The sequence below is a fragment of the Harpia harpyja genome, chromosome 18 (genome assembly GCF_026419915.1).
Source record: "Harpia harpyja isolate bHarHar1 chromosome 18, bHarHar1 primary haplotype, whole genome shotgun sequence".
Lineage (NCBI taxonomy): Eukaryota > Metazoa > Chordata > Aves > Accipitriformes > Accipitridae > Harpia > Harpia harpyja.
Genome location: NC_068957.1, coordinates 4680570 through 4706565, shown reverse-complemented (window position 1 = coordinate 4706565; position 25996 = coordinate 4680570). Strand labels below are relative to the sequence as shown.

At 36.2% G+C, this 25996-nt stretch overlaps 1 long non-coding RNA gene across 2 annotated transcripts; it reads right to left on the bottom strand.

Moving 5' to 3' along the window:
* Window positions 1-383: 383 nt before the first annotated feature.
* LOC128153633 (uncharacterized) lies at window positions 384-22284 on the bottom strand. 2 transcript variants are annotated; one of them, XR_008239043.1, is made up of 5 exons: window positions 22148-22284; window positions 4039-4300; window positions 3669-3760; window positions 1966-2028; window positions 384-695 (listed from the first exon to the last, which is right to left on the bottom strand). It is a non-coding gene; the product is annotated as an uncharacterized LOC128153633 (long non-coding RNA). The 2 variants fall into 2 exon arrangements; XR_008239042.1 differs by lacking the exon at window positions 22148-22284 and having other exon boundaries at window positions 4039-4999.
* Between the last annotated feature and the right edge of the window lie 3712 nt (window positions 22285-25996).

Genomic DNA, 25996 nt, shown 5'->3' with positions numbered 1-25996 from the left:
TATTTTTGTTTGTCATGTGGATGGGTAGTTACAGAACAAAATCAAGGGTATACATGTAAATGACATAAATAAGTTTAAAGAATGAACACGTGCAACAGATAATACCCCTATGTTTATTCTTATTTACATATTTAAATGCCTATTGTTAGTTTGATAATAAGTAGTTACTAGTTGTTAAATAAGTCAGAATATAAACAGGTGGCAGAGAAGTATGCAGGAAAAGTCGTATTTGATGTGATTCCTCCATACAGTGATTATGCATTTGTGGGGTGTTGGCCATAATACTTCCTCTAGAAAATAAATGAAATAATAAAAATAAATAGCCACAGTATTTCTCTGGAAAATAATTTAGTAACATTGATATTTTAGTTTGAATCAAGACATTAACATTTGCTTGTTCTTTAATATGCTATGATTAGAAGGCACGCTAAAGCCTTCTGAATGCCTAGTAAAACAGCAGGATGTGTGAAATGGTCTGAAGAAAAGAAAAACAAGTAAGGAGGGCCATTATGAAAAGGTGACTAACATACTGTTTGGAGAGGGGAGCAAATACAGGCCTCATACAGGTGGAAATAACTCAAAATGGCCTCAGAGCAACACTAATTTGTCATAACGGACAAGTGGATGGGTTCATCTTCCTTCTTCCTTCTCTAGAGTTCACTACTTTTAGCTTCAGGTTATTTTTACATGCTTCTCTGTGGAGAAATGAAAATAAAAGCATTAATACAGCATGCGATTCAGAGAAATCTGACAGTTTCTTGTGGGTTTTTTCTCCAAAAAGCATCGGGATGATATTGTTGGCTAGAGAGACAATTTGGGTTAGTGTGTTTCAGTTTATAGAGTTTACATCTATAGATGTAAAAATATGTATACAATAGTAATACACTTCATTTTCACACTGTATGTTGCAAATACACTGAGTTTTGACATACAATGTAAATGGTGTGAATTGTATTTAGATGATATACAGTGTACAGACTAAAGAATATACCATGTCAACTCCAGTCATTATAAAATTAACAATATGGATTCACACACACATACAGTCATGTATATATATATACACACACACTACAAATATATGTCCATCCAGTAAAAGAAAAGTTATAGCCCAGACAATCAATAAAAAACAGGTCTATACAAGTAAGTCACTTGTTTATAATCATGGTAAACTTGGAATCACTGTGTACAGTCAAGTAAAGCAGCTGGCCTAATTGTGTAAACCTAGTTCTCAGTTTTGCTGAAATTAAAAAGCAGAAGAAATATTTCCAATGACTGAAAGGACAAAACCAAAAGTAAACGTTTTAGTGTCTAAATTTTTAATCCCTGAAATAGTTAATGAATTAAGAGCAAAGCTCAACCAATTGTTTAGTATACTCAGAGTTTATTAAACTCAGGCTGCTAAACCTAAAGTTTCTCCTTGGCTAAGGGAAAAAATGTAAATCAACATTCACACTGTCATCATTTCTTTCATTCTAAAACCCAGTTCTAATTTGGGGATATTACAGAAGGTAGGCCTAGTTAATTATTTGCTCAGATATACAGAGACTGCTTTTCTTTCAGAAATTTGCACTGAAGTTACCTGCACCATTTGAAGATGTACCCAGGTACTCTATGTGCAACAATTTGAAGCTGACTCAGAGCAGCTCAGTGCAAAAAAACAAAGTGACTAATCTCCTTGTAGAACTGAGGCTTTGTAACTTTGCTCTGACTCATCATGACAACTCAAAGTGCCTAGACTTAGTACAGAAATAAACAGATTTAAACAGAGCACTCGGTTTCAAAACAAACATTACTTCTCGTCCTTCTGTCAGAATGACCTTGGTAACGCTATTTAACATCAAAGTGTTGCTGATATGCAGGGTAGTTTAAAATCCCTAGGACGCTATCAAAGTGGAATCTGAGAAGTTAAGGGAAAATGAGGAAAGAAAGAATGAAAGAAGGAAGGCAAAAATATTTTCTTACCTATTAAGAATGAGACACATAAAGAGGGTGGGAACAATCATTTGTCTAGTAGCAAGATTGGAACTGAAAAAATAAAATGGGAATTGGTGGCTTTAGGATGTGTAGGGGAGAGGTAAGGGAGATCTTTAATAATTTGCTTGTTCTTGACATGTTCTAGCCACCCTTAATTAGTCCTTCACATTCTAAGATCAAATAAATAACTAAGCTCAACAGTAACATTAATCCTACTTTATTCAGCAAATCTGTCTCTGTGTGTTAAAAATTTATGGTCCTCTATCTTTATGCTGCTATCTTAAAGGGTAAATATTGGTACAAGTTGAGCCAGAATCTCTTCTGAAATGGATGAGTGGTTGCTTCTGCCACCTCCAAATTAGAGGAGCAGATCTTTCTTTCAGTGGCACTAGTGCAAATTTGGAGAAGCAGACCTAAAGTTAATGATCTGCAAATTAAATATGGAAATAATGAGTTACTCCTGATTTGCTCTTGTGTAAGTAAGAGTAGTATTTGGCCCTATGTATTTATTTCAAGATCATAAAATATAACAATTTTGAAATCTTTACTAGAATGGGTCTGGGCATGTCTGTGCAGACAGACCCAAGTTTTTATGCCTGTAGTCCAAGATAGCCAGCTACGATCTAGCTCTGACTCAGAAGCATTAATTCTGTGCTGTTGCAGAGCTGAGAAACCCTATGTGGCATCCAAAAGCCATGCAGGTATGATAGCATGATAGTGTGCCCAAACTAAGTCCAACCATTCAACAAGGTTGGTTAGCCTGTGCACTTTTTTTGTCCAAAGTTGGTTTACCTCAGCGTAACATAGAAGCAGCATGTGTTCAGGTCTGCCAGCATGTCTGTTTAGTAATGCCCAATATCCACATGCAAGGCGTCTTCACTAGGGAACAAGTATTCCAGAACAGAAAAGAAACTTAATATAGAACTTATAAACATAAATTATGGGTATCTAAATTAATAGATTTAGTCATTAGATAATCAGCGGTAGCATTGAGTATATTATAGGGCTTGAGGTAATAATTTGGTTTATTACACATATACTACTACTACATCTTTGTAATTAAAATATATATATTTAGGGTATTGAAAAAGATTTTTATAGAAATGGTATCTCACTTAGTGTCTCATTTCATATACATTGCAATTGCTGCAATAGTGAAAAAAGTAAATTAATCTGACAAAACTCCAGAAATGAGCAATGCCGAATGTCTTGTTCTTTGAGTCACAAAATTAGCAAGAGGTAACATGTTAATCACTTTAACATTAAGAAAGCTAATAAGCATGTTAGTTTAAATGCTTTTGTGCTTGAGGTAGGATCATGTAATATCTCAGAAACTAAGCAGAGTTGGTCCTCGTCTGTACTTGAATGGGAGATGTGTAAGAAAAATTCATCGTATTACGAGAAAGGATGTCAGTGGTTTAATAGGTTTCATCATTATAGCTGAGTCAGTACTGAAGTCATGCCTGCTATGGTGTTAAGGAAACATTCTACTGTTAGAATTGGATCCCAGATTCATTTGGTGGTTAGGCTTAGTTTTGGATCCACGGTCTGTGGCATTACATTTAGGAAAGCTTTTTGTCTTGAATTTACATCAGTATCCTCATGACAACAATAGAAAACATGCAAAGTTTGACGATGGGATATAGTATTAAAGTAATATAAATATACTTTAGTTATTAATTGCTCAATACCTTTTCTTTTGTCTTCAGCATAAGTCAGTAGGAGGATATGGTCATCATTACAGTTTCTCTGTCTTATTTCTTAGTTACTCCCAAATATTTTACTTGTAAAAAAAATTAAGAGGAAAATTGATGAAAAGAAAATGAAAAAAATTAAGTGAATGTTCATTGTATCATATATACCATACAAATATAAAACCCAGAAATAACACTTCAAATGAACTGAAAATTAGGAATTTTGGAAAACTGAGATGGGAAGATAAAGATAAAAGACAAAGTCTATTAATGGCAGGGCTAAAGAAAATTTGATGACATTCAAACAGAATCAATCAAAAAATTGTTCGAATCTGTTAGTACATTAGTTAATACAAGACAGACAGACCTTTTTCATGGAGAGTATAGTCATTGTACTTTTGAAATTGCATTCTTCTCTGAAATAAAATTTGCTCCGTGTCTGAGAATTAGTGCGCGATGTAAAATTCACCTTTGTTGATACACAGTTTCAGAACCACATTGTAGTCCAGAAATTATTCTTGTTTTTATTAGATTGAATTTGATTTTTCTTGTTTTTCCAAAGCTTCTTTGAAATCCAGAGGATTTAATTTCTATTGATGGTTAGCTCTGTCATTGATGTAGCTATCAACCTAATCTTTCAAACAAAAAAAGACAATTTGGGACATAAATATCTTCAAGTGACATTGAGATTGCTGAAGATAAAAGGGAAAGTAAATCTCTGAAACTTTGGAAAACAAAAATTGCATGGAAATTTTAAATATAAAATCTTTTTCTCTATTCCTTTTTATTTTGTTCCTATTGATTAAGTCAAAACCCCTTTATCTTCATCCAGAAAACTCCTGTTCCTACTTGGTTGAGAATCATATTCTCCACTCTTTCATCACATTTCTCTACCTTGGAACTATCATTCCCTTCATAGGAAATTAGGGCAGATTCCTGAAAGCAGAAGTCATTAATAGTTCTTTAAAGATAATACTGTTTACAGCCTCTACACAGTGTTTGCGATATTATCTGCTGTATTTCCTGTTGATATGAATAACTCAAAAGACTATGCATGTAATATAGTGTATAATTAACCATTTCTGGATTGTTTTTACTCCTTTGTAGTTGTTAGTGGGGTAATGAAAACACTTTTTCAGTCGTTGCCAGAGCAAATGCCTTATTATTGGATCCAAGAGACATTTTGCCATCCCAGTGTTTCTAGGTCTAAAAAGGACTCACCTCAGAGGAATTTCATCTTTTAATTATACAAGACTCAGAACGTCTGTGATCCAGCAAAGCTGCTATCTCTGGAAATTAACCACATGTTTATGAACCAGTGTTACACTTCTTAATAGGAGAGCCGAAAGAAACTATAATGTGTAGTTACAAGGTCTGCAAACTAGTTTGTTTGTATGTGGCAGTAAGATATAAATGTCATTAATGCAGTTAATTAACATTATTGATCATAAATCTGGAGATTTAAAAAACAGAACAGTGTTTCATAATATCTTTTGGGAATAGTATGACAAATATATCTGCAATCAGGTATCATTTCCTGACTCCTTTGGTGCTTTCTGGAAAGACGGTGTAATGTAATGTTTATAATGGGTTGTTGGATTATGTTCACACTTAAATCACTTAAACTATCTTTGCCTCTGCTTACTTATGTGGAAAAAGAAAAATGCTATTTTTGGAGAGGTTTTGATTTGTTTCCAAATTTTTGGAGTGAAGGAAGTTGCTATATAGTGGAAGAAATGTTACTTTGACTGGGTGAGGTTTATTCGTAGAAAAATCTTATTTCTTCTCTTTCATGGGAGAGCAGACAGAGATTAGTTTTCAAATGAATAACAGATAGTATTCTGCAACAACATCATGTCATCTCGATATTTTTTAAATAATTGTGTGTTGGAGTAATGAATATGTACAGATAACAAAGATGACTGCTGAAGGCTGCTCACATTTGCATGGGCAAAGCTAAAATATGTGTTTAATTGTATTCATTCTCAAACTTCTTGTAAGCAAATATTACATTTCTTAGGTAAACTTGCTTGGTTTTTTTATCCATTTGTAAATTAAAATTCATATTTTTACTATTCACACAGTTAATGAAATACTATCCTTTTTGTGTCTACAGTCCATTATAAAAATACATCCACTAGAACTGCTGCTGAGTGAACTGACACTGAGTGGCACAAGCACTGCTATTTTGGGAATGGGTGCAGCCTAAAATGGGAGGCTAGGGTGGAGTCATGTGCTTGTGCAAGTTAGTTAATTTTCCTTCTGCAAGCTATGGAAAGAGAATTCTATCTTACATGCAAACACGATACTGTATGCTTTTTCTAGGATCATATTTGTGAAATGATTTCTTGATTACTGTTACGGGAAATATTTCTGAATATTGTTTGACAAGCTACAACTGTTTAAGATATCAAAGAATTGAAAGCTGGTGATGTCTAAAGTTGCTTTGCTAAAACTCAGTTATAAATTTGCTCAAAACTGAAGAACAGGTGGTAAAGACCGTAGCTTTTTGATTCCAAATACAGAAGGGAAAGCCTACCCTGTAGAACCTCTGATAAGAACTGTTATTTTTCACAAGCATCTTCTAAATGTTTTTACACCCATGGAGGTTCATATGCAGTCTGAATTTGCTTGTCTACATTCTCATGCAAAAAACCGATGCACTTTATTTCCATAGCCGTTGATAAATTTTGGGGCTTGCTGTTGAATCTATAGAATGCTAAAATAATTGGTTATGATCTGTCTGTACAAATTGAAATGTTTGTGCATATGTAACAATCAATGAATGAAAAATATTAAGATGAAATTAGTGAAAGTAACATTTTCGAGAGGATTTAGATATTTAGAATTATAAAAAGGAAAGATAGCAGAGTTTTTGGTAAGTGGCCTTGATTTTTCTGTGTTCCCATGTGTTTAGGATTTCATTTGAAGGGGGTAAAGGGTGCTAGAGCCTGCCTGTACAAGCAGAAGCAAGTAAGAGTGCCAAAGATTTAATACATTTCTCTAAATTTTAAAGCATCTAATGGAGCTATTCTTCTGGGTTGCCAGAAAGGGCAAGAATTTGGCCCTTTGGCAGTGTCTTTAATGAGAGACTCTTCTTGTGTACATTACCTGACCGAAAGGTGGTATAGTGCACTGTTGAGTCAACACAACTGTTCTGGCTTGTTTTTTAAATATTTGCAGGGAGTTCACAGATGATTAGCTGACAACCAAGAACGAGACTAGAAATTTATTGTTTAAGAGAATCCTAAGCTTTTGACTCACACACAAGAACAAGGTTTTATAAGAATAACAGAGGGGCACTGAGTTCGTGAGTCAATATATTGGGTTGGAATGCAGCCAGCTGTAGTCACGGAACAGCACCAGTGTGCTCCAGAAGTTGACTGCTTTCTGTGACTTTGTAAAATATTTCAGAATTTGCAAGAGCAACTGAATCTAGAAGCAGAATTTCTTTAAAAAAAAAAAAAGTCTCTTTTTTATTAACTAAAAACTGGACATTTACACCAAGGCAACTCCTGTGTAACAATACATGTATCTACATGTAGCCCATCTCCACTAGCTGTGTAAGGTAAAGATAAAGCCATAAGAAGGGTGCTCCAGAGAAGGGAAATAACAACAGCTATTACAGGTTATATTGCTTCACAATTAGACAGAGCTGAGTAAGTATGCAGCTTGCTCCCAGGGCAGTCTAGAAGTCCCTTTCGCAGAGTATTTGAAATGCCTACATTTTTGTTGTCGATCCAGTGATGTAGGTTTGATATGGAGCCACACTCAAACTGTTTGCAAGTCGTGTGGCTCAAGAGCTATATATATGTTGGTAATAATGTCTTACAAACACAGACCTACAATGGTCATGACTATAGTGGATTACAGCAAAAGGCAAACGTATTACTTTTTTGTTGTTGTTAATCTCAATCCTTTTAGGGGCAAATCCTGCCCAGTCATTTGCTAGTTAAAGGTCCATAGTACACAGTCTAGCCTTAGTGATGCATATACTCCTAGACATAAATAATTTTATAAAATATTGGAAAAAAGTTCTGAATTGTGAAGATATGTTAGCAATATGTAAGAATGCCATTGTAAGCTTTCTGGGACAGTTCTTATTCAGGCAAATCTGCAACTGAATGTTTTTCTAATCTTCTGGAGACAATAAATATGAATAGTTAAAAGATCAACTAAAATCAATATAAAGTAAACTGTAAACTAAGATCAATATAAATAATTAAACAGATAAAGAATCTTGATTTCTAATTTCCCTTTAGATACTATGTAATTATAGACAAACCTAATTTTGAGAGGGTATGCATGTGTCCTGTTAGGCAGATCCCATCTCATCTCCTGTGGACATAGAGAGAACATGACACACCTTATGAAGTGAACTTAATTCACAAAGATGCTATGCTCAGCTCAGACATGCTGATAGGATCAGTCCCTCCAAAATTTAAATGTATTTTATTACCAATTACTTTTCCAACAGTCCATCAGCTGTATCAAAGCACTATTTGCCTAATAGTGAACTGAATAAGTAATCTGTTGTCAGCTGATAGAAAAGATTGGTATTTTAAATGCTGTATTTATCTTGCATTCAATCACTGGAGTGAAAAGTTTTATCTACTGGGATGTTTATAATTGATAAAATAGAAAATGCCCATATCCTAAGGGAAAAACTGGACTTCTGTTTTTGTAGAAAGAGCATACAAGTCCCTAATTACAATAATATACTGTTGTCCCTCTTCCATCCTGTTGGCAAGTAATGATCATTTCCCTTTTCATAAAAGTTAGTAACTTAAAAGATGTCATTTATCCTATTACAGAGGTAAACTGTTTACAATGAAAACCTTCAGGCTAAATTCAGTTGCAGATGTTTTTAGTTGTATTTTAATAGACTACTTTTTGTAATTAACTCTAAATAGTGCTGGTTTAGGTTAAGAAAATGTTATATGTGTTTCTTGAAATACTTTTTCCTTTTTTCTTTGCTGAAGGTATATCCTTGCTTGTAACTAAACTGTTAACATTGTATATTTTCAGGCTTGAAAACTAAAATAGTTTATAGATTTATTCATCATGAATTGAAATCACAAAGGAAGAAAGAAGTGATCCTGATAATTTTTATTTTCTTGCCTGTCTTTTCTAGAAATGGAAAATAACATTTATCTGTGGAATTCCTACATTTCTAGAGCATAGAAATTAATCGTTCTTGTTTTCTTTTACTTCCATGTCAATTTAGCAGCAACAGTAGGACTAAATAAAGTCAATCTTTTGATATATGAGGCCTGACAACTGTTGAATAGTCAGCCACAATTCTTTGTTCTACATTAGCTGTGATTCTGTATTTTATTATCTCCCATTTAAATGTTAACCAGGGCTGGTGATGTTTAGTTTCCAAGATCAAATGTGATTGAGTGCTTTCAGTCTGTGTGGGCAGACTACCAGGAGAAAAAAGATACATGCACCTGATAATACTAGATTGACTATTTTGCTTACAGTGTTTTTGTTTGTATCAGTATGTACAGAATGGAATATCTGTTCACAAAATAATGTAGTTGTAAATTCCAGAAGGAGAATGTGTCTATGGCTAAAATACTTAAGAAGAGTGTTTTAGTGAAGTTACTACATATCTGGATGAATAATACTTGTACCTACAATGTGCTGGAGTACTGCATAAAGCAAACAATGATTCATTCGCTTCTAATACACCTTTTCTTAAATAGGATGATTCATATCAATAATTCCCTAGAGGAATGCACTGTATTTTTATTTGTTATCGAAACCAGACTGCAAGACCCAACAGAAGATCTTTTCAGTTTCTCTTAAGACAGAGCTCTGTAGGAGTTTGTGGTGTTGTTGAATAGAATACACAAATGAAAGCTGACAAAAAATTAAGTGCAGGTCTGATTTAGATTCTTAGCTGACAGAAATGCCATTTGCTTTTTTTCAGTAAAGACATACTACTGAATCAAGGATAACAGATTCTGTGAGTTAGGCTTGAGAGAATGAAAAAAACCAAGACCATCTTACAAGTGCAGGCTGGGATTTAAGGAACAGAAGCACTAATAACCTTTTGTTTGTCTGTTAATGTCCTGCCACAGCTAAAGTAACAATCAGATTGCTCAATGCCTCATCGCTAGTTGCTACAAGACAAAAATGCAGTGCACTCCAAGGGCTAGATGAGGCAGTTGGTCTGTGATTCCTTTCACTTTTAACCTAGAAATACGGTTTATGGGAAAAACATACCTTGTATTCAGTTCTGTATCTAGATTTGAACACCACCAGGTCCATAATCTCAGTTCATAGTGTACTACTTTTTTTTTTTTTTTAATGTTCATCTTGCAGTCTTTTGGCAAGGTGTAATGCTCCTTTCAGTTATCTTTCCCAACTTGACAGTAATTTTTGCTTTGAGCTATTACTGATGATTCTGCCCAGTAAGCAAATCCTTCTACAAATAATAAACTGTTGTTAACAAAAAAAAAGCGCAAAATCACTCTAAAAATGAAGAAGCAAAGCTTATTTTAAAATACTGTTTTGCTGAATATGCACTTTGTCTCCTGTTTATACTGTCAACTTTTCCCTATGCAATTCTCTACGTATAATCATGGCGTGATATTAACCTTGGAAAGATGTGTTATGGGAAAGGAATCAGGAACAGAGGACTGAGAGTGCATAATTAGAAGAAGCATTTTTTCACAAAAGAAGCCACTGTGATATCTAGTCAAAAAAATATATACGTATTTGTCAAGTAAGGCTAGCCTCAGGTTTCACAGACTTGATGGCCAGAAGATTCTCTGTTGGTATAGCAGCAGAGATTGAGCAAGACCTTCTACTTTGTGAGTACTGGAGTTGTAAGACCCAAGCAAACAGTTTAATTTCTATAGCAGGAATTTGGAGATAGGATGTCAAAATTTTTAAGCTATTCCATGACACAAAAGAGATTGGGAATGTGGGGCAGGAGCTGATGGGCAGGGACACTAACATTTTTTGGCGCAAGCTAGCTAAATAAGTTTAGCTGTAGCATTAGGCTGCCCTTCAGCTGGTACACATCACAGCTTGGCTTTTCTTAAAACAGCAGTTGGTAGTCTCAGTGGAGAAGCCTAATACTGGGTGGATTTAAAGCCTCAGTCTACCTTCTTCCCTACAGAAATAAATATTTCCTCTGAAAGACCTTAGGGTATATTAGGAAGGTGATCTGAGAAGCTAACCTGGTTGTTATGCTTGCTGTGCCTGATCTGTGAGTAAACAGAGGGTCTCAAGGATGTCTACGTGGTGCTGTGCAGTGCAGAGAGAGCACAGGTCCTGAAAGCAGTATAGCTACATTAACAGAGCACTCTGCTCAGGCTTACTAGGTCAACAGCCTTTGCAAAATAGCTGTATAGTTACTTTGCCCAAGATTGTGCTGTGTAAACATTCCCTATAACCTCCAGTTCCAGTGTAGCATAGGTAGTGGCAGGTATTTCTGCAGTGCCCTACATTGTACTCTGGGCAAATCTTTGGTTTCAGAAAGTATTAATTAAGTATTAATATGTTGTTATTAGATAAAAAAACATGATAGTTCCATTGTAAACTGCCCAGCATTCCTGAGTTATTGTTATAATGGATGATTTGAGTCATCTTAAACAAGGGTAGGGTTCTATTTGGTAGAATAAATTGCCTAACTGAATTCCCTGACACCCCAGCTAGTCTGCTTTTGGCACCTGAACTAACCCTATAGGACAGGTTTGAGTATTTCCATGACATATTTCAGCCTGCAGGTCAGAGATACCCTATCCTTTTGACGCCACTCTGATTTTATTAAACTACATGCCTTGTAACTGAGCAAAACAGGATAATAAAACATATAGAAAATATTCTAATTAACTTACGCATGTTCATGTTAAGCTTTTTCTGAGATTTTTTTTGTTGAATTCTCTTACCCTGAATGACTTCCTGCACTCTGTCTTCAGTAGCTAGAATTGCTTTTTGTAAACTAATATGGCATTTTGGAAGTTCTCTGTCAGCCACCTAACATTCAAGTGCAATGCACTGACTTATGCAAGATCCCAGCTGCTAACAGATGTGCAATAGTTATGGCTAAATGAAAGTCTGTCTTGGAAATCTGGCTTTGTGATATGCAAGAGAAAGTATGCATAATGTTTCCCTCTCTTAGGATAATAATCCTACTATATGGAAAACTGTATCAGACAAATTAATAGATACTACTTAAAGAGTGGAGTAAGTTCACACAGTAATAAATATTATATATTCAGGAAAAGTCAGCTCAAGTTTTATCACAAATCTATTGGAATCTTTAAAGAAGTCACTGAGCGGGTGAAAGAGAAAAAAACAGTTCATACAGTCCACTTTTATTTGTAAAAGCCAATTTAAAAAATCACACCTGTCGAAGGCTCCCATAGAATTTAAACCATCAGGGGTTAAGAGGGAAGATCCTCATTTGGGTGAATAAGTGGTTAAAGGATAAAGGAAGAATCAATGATCAGTTTTCACAGTGGGTTTTGTAGCTGTAAGAGTATGTAGCTCAGTGCAGTCTAGCCACCTGATTATTTATTCAGTTTTTTGAGTAGTTTTCACATATTTGTGAAAGACATGGCCTTTCTGAGATTTCAGTTTCTCGGACTGGGGGGAATTAGACTAGAATTTGGAAAAGAAGTACTACTCAAACTTTCCGTCCTTAGATCCACAGAGGAAAACTGGCTCAAGCTGTTGCAGCAGTAGTAATTAAAGTATAATAAATGAGAAAACGTTAGTTAATCCTATTTTTTTTCTTCATTTCTAATGTTTCATGTTTATGAAACACACTAGGTCAGGCCTATGTAATAGGAGATTCAAAAAGTCAGCAATAGAAAAGTAAGAGTCAGATTTATCCTTACTCTAACTGTGATTTAGGAACATACATAAACATGAATATAAATTTTAGTTGTGGATTGAATCAGTGTATTAGACCACTTTTTCACAGAAACAGGATGAAGAATTGCAAGCACAGGAGAAAAATGTATCATCATCTTCTTTATTTGTACTACTATGGTGAGAGTCTCAATGAATAGTATATAGTATAATATCGAAAGAATACAAATTAAGAATACCTTTATTAAACAATATTTGAGGCCAAAAGAAAGCTGTAAGATTTTTAAGGCCAACATTCCATTAAAAATAGCTGATACAAGTTTCTATTACTGTTTCCAAAATAAAAATGATAGTGACTACATATTGATTGATTTGGAATACCACTTCCACAATAGGAGAAATTTTGACTAACTAAATTCCTAAATTTACTGAAAGGATTCAAAAAAAGACTCTAGTTTTATTTTAATATTCAGTTGCCTTAGGGCTTCAGAAAATGTATCAAAATAGAGGAGATAATCCATGGAGACAGGGAAATTGGTAAGCAGCCAGCTCCAGTACTAACACAAGTGGGTGCAAATAAACAAACGATCTAAGCAGTAAGTGGCAAGCCAGCTTGTGCTGGTGCCATACAACTAGACTACAGAAGCATGACATAAATGAAATTTTTGAAAAATCCAAAAAGCTGGCTGGCTAACCACTGTATGTTCTCTCTCCTGTGTTTTCCAACATCTTTTCACAGTTCATTTACTCATTAATGTAAAAATAATGGGATATAGAAGATGGTGCATGATTAAAATATTAGTGGCATTCATATAGTGATATTCTTTACTGAATGGCCTATGAGGCTTTTGCTGTTTCAAAAGTCTGCTTAGGAAGCAAAACCTTCCTGATTTAACTTTTAATTCTTTCCTGGATACCATGGGTTGTACCTGCAGTTGTGTGAATTGATCTAGTACTCCTGATTTTTTTTAAGAATTTACTCTCCTTGGTATGAACACATCTTTGGGAGAGAAATCTAGATAGCTGTAAGCCTACTAAAGCTAAATCAATAGTCTCCCGTGTATTTTGACATATCCTCTTCTTAAGCATAATATGTGACATAGCAATAGTAACACTGATGGATTACTTTCCAAAGCATTTTAACAATTTTCATCTTCCATTTTATAGTTTTGTGATCCCATTCTCTAACATTAAAAACTAGATAATTTTTGCAGGTCATCAGTTTATTTGTATGCCATTCTACTCATTCATACTTAATACTCAGACTTCAAGTATTGGTTTTGCTTGTGTGATCTGAAAGCGACATTGAAATTAATCTGATCTGAAAAGAAAAAAAGCTTTTCTCCAACATTTACTTAAATATCTTTAAGTAATTACTAAGCCAAGTGGTTAAGAGTAAGGTATTTCCTACTGTACAAGAACTTACAAGACAATCCATGCATTACTAATTTACAGCCAAAATGCTACTTTACATTTATTGAATATTTTACAGAAAAAAGAAATCCATCAAGTGTACAAAATGTTACAAAAGGTGTTTTTACTGATAAGCAGGCCGAAAGAAACACCCAAAGTGCTTGTTGCTAGATATTTGTGCGTTTCTTCCGGTATCACAGGCAGAGTTAGGTTTTCCCTGGCAGCAGGGCAACATCATTTGGTATTCAGCCATTATCATTCTGAAGGTAGATGTGTGCTCATTAAAAATGATTCAAATTCATTACTTTGTGGCCATTCTTTTCAGACTCCAGCCAGCTGTTCAGTGCGGTAGCGTGTCTGTGTGTGGGAGAGGTGAAGTCAGGAGGGGGAAGAGGGAGTTATGTGATTTCCCTTTAACTTTGGCATTGTAAACAGAGCTTGGTTCTGCATACTGATTTCAGCAGGCAGCCAATGTCAACACTGACATTTTCAATCTCTTTCTTTTATGTCACATTAGTGGAAAGTGACCTGTTGTGTTTGTGGAAGCTCTGGAATCCCGCAGGAGAAGGATCACTCAGCACCATGGCCGTCTGCCAAGTACAACTTGTTCTGAAACACGGTGGTGCTGAGAAGTTGCATTATCAACTGAAACGCAATGTCGGCTTAGCAGGAGATAGGTTAGGCTGTTGATTAGCTGAGTTGTTATGACCAGCTTGCCCTCCAGGGTACATTGCACCTCTGCTGCCTGGCCCTTCCCTTTTTCTTCTCCTTCCTACTTACGTGTTCTCTCTCTCGTAGTCATCTTGGAGGTGGCTACTATAGAGTTCAAAATTACGCCTTGTTCTAGCACTGTACTGTATTCAGCATCAGTTCTGTACACTGGGAATGGAGGACCTTCATTTATGAGGAATTGTTTCTTAAACTGCTAAATTGTTCAGAAGTCAGATGGTTTGTTCCAGTGATAACAGATGCTAAAAGTATAAAAGACACTAATTTCAGTTTTAATTTTATTTCTGATACCCTATTTCTTTGGCCTGTTTTATGAAAGCAGAAGTCCTAATATCATCTCATACTCTAATAAGAATATGATAATAAATCCATCTAATCAATCAAGAATAATAAAATAGTTTAGCCAGTAGGAAAGGGAAGTAGCTTAAATAAGTGTCTTGCAGATGGAAAAGACATATTGTGTGCTAAAAATACAAATGCATTTGTATTGTTCCAAGAATTCCTGGTTAACAAGAACAAACTGAGAGCAGACTAAGATTTACATCAGGACATCTTAACTTGAGTACTAGTAGGAAAGGAGGTACTTCAACCCACCGAAGAAAAGTGCTTACTACAGAAAGATGATATAAAACAATTTGTTAGGCAGATCGGAGTCATCTGATCTTTGTCCAAAGCTCCTAGCATCTAAAACTTCTCATGGGCTTACTTTTATCTTCAGTCCTCAAATCTGTGACTGTACTTTGTAGAAAAAAACTGGACTGTATATACAGAACATAGACTTTTATCGCAGGGTGGGCAGTGAGACTCTTGCACCCAGTACTTCCCTGCTGCATGGGGACCACAGACAATGGTGGCAGTGTGGAAAAGTGTAAACCCTCTCTATGATTGCACCGGGAGTCTGCGCTATATAGAGCTTGGCGGGCTTCACTGGGGGAGGGTGGAGCCTACCCTGCTTTCCCCTGTCCCTGATGGGAAGAGTTTGTGACTTGCAAAACCCGGTGAGGGACCCTCATCATCCTCTGCAGCCTCTGGTGCTGCAAGACTAGGGCTCCAGTGAGCTGAACACATAGAAGGGAAAGATGGCAGCTGTGGCAGAGGGCAGCAGCAAAGAGTTGAGTGTATGTTGATATGGTGTCTACGTGTAAAATAAATGACTAAATACACTAGGATAAATTGGGTAAGGTAAGCAGATGGCTAAAGAACCTGGAGGTGAACAAATCTATATTAAAAGTCAATATAAAATAACAGTACTGAACATGTGAAGTAGACTTTCAGAGAAAATAGAATGAGTATTTGTGTAATATACAAATAAATGTGGTTTATACACATTTATGCATAATATAACCTTTAGGGCCCAGACAGAAGAGAAGAAAGGCCTAATCTGAAAAGAATGAGGCAGGTTGGTATGCCATTTTAAGGAAGAACTGATGGCCTCAGAATTGCTTGAAATAATTTTTACAGATTTTGGTTGAATGTCTGACTTAAAGCTTATGGAAATTCACATGACACGACATCCTTGTTTCTAAATTGGAGAGACATGGATTTGGCAGGTGGACCACTTGGTGGATAAGGAATTGGCTGGATGGTCACACTCAAAGAGTTGTGGTCAGTGGCTTGATGTCCAAGTGGAGATGACTGACGAGTGGCATTCCTCAGGGTTCGGTATTGGGACCGGCGCTGTTTAACATCTTGGTCAGCAACATGGACAGTGGGATTGAGTGCACCCTCAGCAAGTCTGCCGATAACACCAAGCTGTGTGGTGCGGTCGACATGCTGAGGGAAGGGGTGCCATCCCGAGGGACCTTGACAGGCTCGAGAGGTGGGCCTGTGCAAACTTCATGAAGTTCAACAAGGCCAAGTGCAAGGTCCTGCGCCTGAGCTGGGGCAATCCCGAGCACAAATACAGGCTGGGCGATGAGTGGATTGAGAGCAGCCCTGCGGAGAAGGACTTGGGGGTATCAGTGGATGAAAAACTGAATGTGAGCTGTCAATGTGCGCTCACAGCCAAGAAAGCAAATCGCATTCTGGGCTGCATCAAAAGAAGCGTGGCTAGCAGGTTGAGGGAGGTGATTCTGCACTTCTACTCTGCTCTGGTGAGACCCCACCTGCAGTACCATGTCCAGATCTGGAGCCCCCAGCACAGGAATGACATGGACCTGCTCAATCAGAGGGCTGGAGCACCTCCCCTGTGAGGACAGGCTGAGAGAGTTGGGGTTGTTTAGCCTGAGAAGAGAAGGCTCCAGGGAGACCTTATAGCAGCCTTCCAGTACTTGCTGGGGGCCTACAGGAAAGATGGAGAGGGACTTTTACAAGGGCACGTAGTGATAGGACAAGGGGTAATGGCTTTAAACTGAAAGAGGGTAGATTTAGATTAGATGTAAGGAAGAAGTTCTTTACTGTGAGGGTGGTGAGACATTGGAACAGGTTGCCCAGAGAGGTTGTGGATGCCCCATCCCTGGAAGTGTTCAAGGCCAGGTTGGATGGGGCTTTGAGCAACCTGGTCTAGTGGAAGGTGTCCCTGCCCATGGCAGGGGGGTTGAACTAGATGATCCTTAAGGTCCCTTCTAACCCAAACCATTCTATGAGTCTATGCTTCTGTGAGTTTTTTCAGTGACTAACCTAAGTATCATGTAGTACTGTTTGTTCACATTAGTGGCAAATACTAGATCATGAACTGTAGGTTTCAGTTTAAAAAATACCTTCGCATTGCTCAATTCTTTAATACTTTCTTAAATGAGGCAGTAAAAATGATGAAAAGAAGCTGGTAAGCTTTAAGCAATGTTAGCATATTTTTCATACTGATTACATACAGTCTCTGTATGTCATTACATTATTATATGGATATGGTACATTCTCTACCAGAGATATCTTTTTGAGGATGAGCATGTCTTGTTAATATGAGGAATATTGTCAGTGATAGAAAGAATATCAAAATAATAATTTTAAAGATTATCATAATTGTTGAATCCTGATCTGAGTCCTAAATATTTACTTGTATCTGCACATTACTTTATAAAGGCAGGTAATTTGCAGTGTTGGAAACTTCAAAAAACACTGAAGAAGATGATAATAGACATTTTTAAGAAGAACTAAGCAGCAGACCAACTGCAGCTGTCAAAGGCTGCAGGATTACAAAATCTGTTGTTTAAATTCAAGGACATCAAATGCAATAAGGAAACAAACATATAGAACACTGAAATAGTAAAAATGTTATGCTTAATTATTTTTGACCTATTGTGCAGTTTTTAACAGGCCCTATAAAGTCTGCAGAACCTGCAGCACTAAAGACTATTTTTTAAGGCACATTGTAAACGGGTCGAACTTTGATTTTTCAGGGGATCTGTGGCTAGATATTACTTGTTAAAATCTCAAGCAAAGACAGTGTATTCACCTGAGATTGTAAGGGTATATTTATTTTGTAGCTTTAAAATGTTGGCCTAATGTGCCCTGCTGAAAATTGAAAGCAGTGAACACATCTTTTGCAAGTGCTTTGTTCCACACTTATCAGAAATCTTATAACAGCATTGCTGTGATTTTGTATGTGTAAACACAATGGAAAATGCAATATTAATAAAGAACCATTTCAATTTAAAATTTTAAAGAATACATTTTGAAATGCAGTGTGGACTAAATGAGAATATAAATTGTAATATGTATCCAAATTAATTTTTATTTTCAAAATACTGATTCAAACAATAAAGTACAAAAATAAATCTAGCAATCACAAATCCATTGTGTTTGCAAAAAGTGTGAGCTGACTCTGACAGAGTTTTAGTGAAGAATGGAATGTACAGAAAACCTTGAATTCTTCAGTTTCATTTAGTTTCATTTGGCAGTGTCATGGATTTAGTTCATTAATTGTAGTCTTCTTGAATCATTGGAATGAGAATTTCTCTCATTCTTCTATGAAGTATAATACACTCCACTTTGGGGTGTTCAGGGAATGTCTGTATAGCTCAAACACATGTACCCAGGATCATGTGCACAGAATCAGACCAGCCATGGGGTTTCTGGAAAATGAAGTTTGAGCAAAAGGAGCACTTCATCAGGTCTGATTCTGCAGCCACACCCGGTGTGGAACTTTCCTTGAAGTCACGCACATTTTTATGAGATTTCTTGCCCTACTTTTGCAGACTCCAGAGACCTAGAGAAGCATCCAAACTTGCATGTGTTTGGACGAACTAACCCGTTTCATTTCTTAAGGACTCAAACTAGAGGGACAGGATATTTCTGAATTATGGGAAGCTTATGTCTGAATTCAAATACTTATATAACATTGACTTACATTGTGTGTGGATAAAAAAATGCCTGTGATAGTGTCCTTAAAGCCAAATTCCCTCATGATCTTAGTCTTAAATTTTGATTGCCCTTGGGGAGTCATAAAAACACACTTGGTAAACTAAGGGAAGTCTTCAGAAACACCCGGATTTACAGAGTCCTCCAATACGTCCTTGCAGACTTTCACGGTGATGATCAGCGATGTCTCTGCCACCTGTATCACATATTCCACAGAGCAGCCTGCATTATCGCACTGTCTTGCCAAAACCCCTTGCATTGTACTGTGTACAGTCTGGCAGTTACTGAGGTGACATTTGGAAACAATGCTGATATAATCCAAGAGTCTAGCCAAAGCCCATAGAAATCATTATATTTTGGGTTAAGCTTGAAACCATTTTGTGGTTTAGTTTCCAACCTGTAAAATGGAAAAAATACCACCTTTCTTCCAGATTTCCTTCTATCCTTCTCAGATTGTATGTTTTCTTGGGCAGGTATATTTGTCAAATATTATCTAGTATATTAACTGCATAGTACCTATGAAGATTTGAATTCCAATCTCAATTAGGTCTAGACTCTATGTATAATAAAAAATGATTTTACTAGGAGTAAGCTGTAATGTATTTACAAGCTTTGTGTCTCTGTTCAGTCAAATACCAGGTTTCAACTCAAACTTTGAGAGTGGTCATAACTGTACTGTGTGATTACTACACCCACTGTGATGTGCTTATCAGCAATCTTCATTGCAGTTATGTGTACTTGCTTTATTTTTCAACTGTCTCTTTGATCCTTCTCCAGGCTTGCAGTTCTGTGACCATTTCTGTTTTTATACCCAAGAGCAAAAGCTAAACAGGAGGGATATGATTAAGGATTTAGCATAAACCTATTAGATACTGTGTCATTAAAAGCAAAAAGCACTTCCCGTGAATCAGAACATTTACTCTATTAAAATGGATAAAAGTACAATAGAATTCACAGATTTACTTAACATTTTTAAAGAAAAAAAAATCCAGTTCTCTGTAGAGATAATGCCGTGGGAACTAAAAAAGAGGCATTTTGTCTTGTTAATCACAGATGTTACTATACAAATTCTTATATCTAATCTACTTGGTACAAAACTGTATTATAATGATTAAATGCTAAAAGCTTTGTTTAAATAACAATAGGGTCATCTTGCAAGCTGATACCTTCCCATCTCACAGATGAAAAAGACAGAAATTGAAGTGTAGAAGCACAGCTCTTAATTGCGAAGGTAAATTTTCAAAACTGATTAAATATGTGAGACCCCATCAGCATCGTTTTTCTCCAGCTTCCTGCCGTTGATACTGTGATCTGCCATGGCATTACTCCAGTTTCATTGGGAATCACCTCTGTTGAGATCTTGACCTATTAACTGTGCTGTGCTGGCTTCATGCTGATATTCGTTAACTGAATCCAAATCTTTCCACCTTGCCAATGATGTTTAATTCATTACAGCCACACTGATACAGCAGAAGTAGCAGTCGTCTTACATATGTACAACTTCATAGCTAGACTTGTTTATGTTGTAAATTAGTAATTAAACTTAGTTGAATTTCTGAATGATCAACACTTCAAAAGTCAGCCTCTAACTACCTATGGTTGCTCTTAATTCAAAATATTGGCATGTAAATTTAGACATCTCCCTCACTGTTTTTTTCTAAAAATACATTGCCATAAATCACTTTACCAGTCTGTCAAATGAAGGACTATAATACTTACCTTTTTTCAGCCTAAGCATAATTTGGGAAGCTTAACTAACACTCCACAGTGTTCTTTGTGTGACAGGTTTTTATTGGAGGTAAAAGCCCAAAGAAAGAGTTAAGGATGAATCTAAGCGATTAAAAAAGCACCTTCTGTGGAAAGGACTGTAAATAAAGTAAGGGCATAAATGAACTTGCTCTCATTCCAGTCTTTTAGCTGCAAGGGGCCTCGAGCATACCACATGCTTTTTCACTTTTAGAGGCCCTCTACGTAATGCAAATTAAAACCAGGGCATGCCTTTTCTTAGAACGTCTGCCAGGCATTTTATTTTCATAGCTGTCAACTTTAAAATCATGCTTTCCTCTTACTGATGTTTTGATAGAGGTGGAAGAAAAGAGTGTGCAAGTGAACTCCTGATTACTTGAATGAAAAGTGTTAGTCATTTGGACCATCTTCCTTCTGTCCTGCAGGTTCCTGGCTGACCCTTTTACATCGTGGTGGGGGTGGGGAGCAACATCAGTCTAGACAGAAGAGGCCAACAACTAGTTGTCCACTCAGGTTTCAGATTATAAATGAATAGTGTTCAATTTCTCACAGATGTTTGGCAGTCGCTGTGCTTTCACTCTAATCACAAGCAGGATTTCTTCTGCCTGAAGAATGCAGTGACCAATAGACATACATAGACTCATAGAATAATGATTCCATCTGCAGTGGTTTAGATTTATCAACTAGAAAACAGTAAGTTTTTAAAAGTGAGATCACTAGGATTATAGTCTTACTAAATATATTAAATTATTCAGACCTGGCACATCTTCTTTTAAGTTTGGGGGGTTGAATGTTTGTTTCATGTAGAATGATATTTGTCAGTAGATTTGGTCCAGGGATCAATTTAGTCCTTTAAATCTAAAGTCAGACTGTATCTGTAAAGGCTGTTTAAGGATTAGGAAAAACATAGAGTTAAAAACTATATGTATGCCCAGCTTACAAATAGAGTAATGTTTTAGTTTTCCCTGTGCCACCTAATTTAAAAAATGGTAATCTAAAAACTGAGGCATTAAATACAACACTCTTAATTTCTCTTTGGACACTCAGAGCTTCACAGTTGCCAATTACCATGTCAAATTACCAAAAATGTTGTAACTCAAGTTTAAAAGCACATCTCTTTTTTTCCCCTGTATTAAAGAAGAATCTAATTTAACAGCTAGGTGTTTAAAGGCTTTGATCTAGTCTGAACACAGGCAAAGGTCCAGGTTGTCTCCATCTTCTCCCAAATTATAAACCAAAAATAAATTCACTTACTGTTAACTGAAGTAAAAAAAAGGAAAGATAATACAGGTTGAACATTTTTTACTGAGTGTCAGAGTATCATAGAATTTGCACAGTAGGGTGGTCAACAAAAAATGATGCAAGAATGATGACAACAAAAGCAGTCCAGTGGCAAACAGGATAGTGTACAAAGATAATATTCCAGCTTAAGCCTAGGATAAAGAAGTTTTACTCACTGTGTAACTACAAGCTGATACTCTTCTGTTGCTGAGCACCCCGATGGCTCGTTATAGTTGTTTATTTAGTTTATACTTCAAAATATACAATGAGAAAATTATGAGAAGCATATTACTTCCTGTAAAGTTATCCCAAATGTGAAAGAACCCAACCATCAAAGCCCTACTGTGTCCCTTAACAGGGATTCTGTTCTAAGAGATGTATTGGGCAATACAAACATAAACATTGCGCTTTAAAAGGGAAACAGAAAATGTAGGCTGAATAGCAGGAAGAACTTTGTGACAGAGAGACCTATTAGATTGTGAAATAATAGTCTCCCAGAATAAGTGCTGGAAACAAAATCACTTGGAACATTCAGGAACTGATGAACAAAGTCTACTGGCAGTACAAGGAAGGGGACCATCATGCCTTAGCAGAGCAAATGACTGCTTCTTTCTTAAATTATCAGGGACTATCGTTTATTAATTTGTACAGGAGATATCACAGTATGTATAGCTGAAGTTCCCAGATACGATCACAATTCAAATAACATTAAAACAATACTGTCTCACTAACACTTGGAAATGAAAACTAGTGTAAGATAGTCAAAGAAACTCAAAAAACTGCCGTAGACAGTCAGGGTACATACAGGATAGGAGCAGGTCAATAAGGAATAAAACCAAGTAAATGTCTTAGCCTAACTTCTCTCTATCCATCATTGTTTGAAAATGTTTGCATTGTAACAGAAAAGAGGAGAGATTGATTTAAAGAAGGAGGGTGATTGTGTTATTTTGAATGACTTGTTTAAATTTTAGAGGATATTCTGAAAGGACAGAAATACCTGTGGAGGATGTGGGTGCGTGGATGCAAAGGACTGATTGGAATTGGAAGAATACTTAAAAATATTCCTGGCATTTCTAAAATCAATTTTGCATACTTACATACTATAATTACCTATCTGTGATTTGTCAACAAAGGAACAAAAACCTATCTGCTGACCTAAGTTTCCGGGAACACCACTCAAAATACACATTTGGAATGGCAAATGCTTAAAGAATTATTCAAACAACAGACTAAGAATTATTGTGCTGGAAATGTATAAATTTTCTTGATTAATTTTCAATTATTTAAGTTAAGGAAAATCACGGCCTCTGCAGGCTTTCAAGCTGCATAATGACAGAATCATTAAATCAGCAACTTCTGATGTGTACAGTTGTTCCATTTTCCAAATTTTACATTTATGCTTCTGAGACTGGGAATGCCATACATTCCTAGCCAACATGTAGCTGAAAAGGCCAAGAACTGATGTCAAAATAACAACCTGTGAAGTGACAACTTTGTAACAGAGGAGCAAAACAAAAACAAAAATATATCTTCTAATGCTGCAAGATCAAGAGTTCCTTTCAAACATACAGTGATGGTCATTCATCTCCCATAATCTATATATTTACTGTATGTTATATTTAAGTTGCCAAATATAAAAGCAAGGGCAAAGAACTTCCTAGGTAAAATTTTACTGTAAAGTCTAAACAACAAGAAACATACAGCTTCAGGCATGGAAGTTTGATTCTTTCTTTAAAGAATGTCTTTCCAGTTTTAACAGAAAATTATAAGCTATCTATAAATATCAGATCATAATAATTTTCATAATAATCAATATAGGCAGAAATTTATTTTTCTTCTATAAACTTCTGAAATTTCTGAAGAAAGGCTCTGATCCTCTAGAAAATTATATCAGTTTTTTGGACAAGTAATGTTCCTATAGAACATCTTTCTGTTTCTCTAGAACCTGTGGTTTTTTAGTCTATGCTACATTTTTTAGGCCTTTTCCACAAAGGTCCAACTTTTGCTGCTATCCGCAAGAGAAGCAAATATTTTATTCTATACTCTTTCAGTATTATTCCTTAATGGACCAGTTTGGGGAAATCTTTCTGTCCCATCTGAAAGTTATCAATCTCTTCCTTCATAGTAAAAATGTCATTAGATTTTTATCATTGCTTCTTATTGAACTTTGTCCACTCTGAAAAACTAAAGCAGGTAGGTCAACAAAGCTTTCTTAAGGCCATTGATTGATCCAGGCAGGATTGGAAATATGAAATTCCTGGCTTTTGCTGCTGTATCCAGACCACTAGACCACATATTTTTACATCACGGAAAATTAAACCTGATTACTTTGCAAGATTTCTTTATGTGTTGCTTCTCTTACCCTGTTTGCATTGCTTTCTGCTGTGGTAAAGATACAAGATTAAGATTTTAGAGTTAAAACTCAGCTTTTAATGAATCTGAAAACTAAAATCTTTTGAAGAATAATACTTTTAATACCTCCAATATTCAGATTACTGGCAGATCAATCAGCATTTCAGCATGGGATAACATTGTTTTCTTCTGGCAGTAAGTAGCCCACATTATGACTCAAGAGGTTGGTTTTCACTAGAAGTGCAGTTTTTCCAAGCCATATTCAACTTAACCGTATCATAATTTAGGAATTTAATTTGTTCCATATTCTTGCAACTGCCGCTCTCAGCAGTTGAATGGGTGGCACTATTTTTTTGAAGCTTGGGAGCATAGAATTTGTTTGCTTAGGCTTTTATAGAATTTAAGAAATTAAAAAAACAGATAATGAATCTACTTCTGTATAAGTGCTTATGTATATGTGCCTAAGTACATACACACATACGTGTATATATATATGTATATAGGTACTTATATTTGTGTATTTTTTCTTTGAAAGTAACCTGGTTAATTTTTTATATTGTATTTGTATTTGTATTATCATGCAGATGCTGCCCCTAAGAAAAAGCTATTGCATGAAAATAATTTTCGTGCGTAATAATACAACATAGGCATAGGCAGCCTATTCCACCCTTCCCATAATAGTTTTCTGGGCAGGAAATATGTCACAGGTTTTCTAAGACAGTCATAGATATGCCCAGAGCTCTGCAATATCTCAGTATTTGTTGGAGCCGGGATGGGGAGTAACCACAAAGGATATAACGGTAGTTCTAGTACAGCCTCATAAGGAAAGCATCTGAAGTGCTCTGCATACACTGTTCTTAGATCCAAATGTAGCTAAGAAAGATTTCAGAGGATGAGTGGAGGTGGACATGAAGGAAAGTGAAGGGGAGAGGAAAAGAGGAGCAGAGGACTGGAAAATGGTAAGAACAAGGAGACTTGAGACTGGAGTACAAAAATTCAAGAGAACTTAGAGGAGGAAGGGGGGAATGTACCAACGGGAATGTCGGAGGGTCTGGACAGGGACCCTGGGGTTATTTCATCCTGAGGAAGGTGCATAGTAAGCTGCACGAAGTAGCTGCCAAGTCGGGCACACATCTCAGGGTGGGTAGCCAGCACCAGCTAATGCTTTCACTGGTGCTGCTGCAACTGAAGCTGAGAGCTACAGAGGAGGAAGACAGTGAAAAAGCCCCTTTGTATCGCCCTTGCATTCCAGGCTGACAAACTATGATGCAGTAATGGACTGTGTCATGCCCATGTGAAGAGAGATCACTCCTCAATGAAATACATCCATTTCTGGAGAGGAAACGTGAAATTCAGATTGCATTAAGTGCTGCAGAAGGTGTTTTTGGCAAAGAAATGAGAATGCTGCATCAGACTGATGCTAATTATATTAGAAGACTGCCTTACAAATTAAATATGGCTCAAATTGACACAGAAAAAGCTATGGGAACTTTATTTATATTAATTGGTGGTTTTGTTTGTTTTTTTTTAAAGCAGTATATAGCCATTCAGGACTGATTCTTTCTTTTAGGCCCAGGAGGATGTGATATTGTTTATCTTGTAAAAACAGCTGCTGCCTTTGTGCTTGTGTTCAGGAAATAGATAACTTTAATGATTCATGCCTCTTAACATTT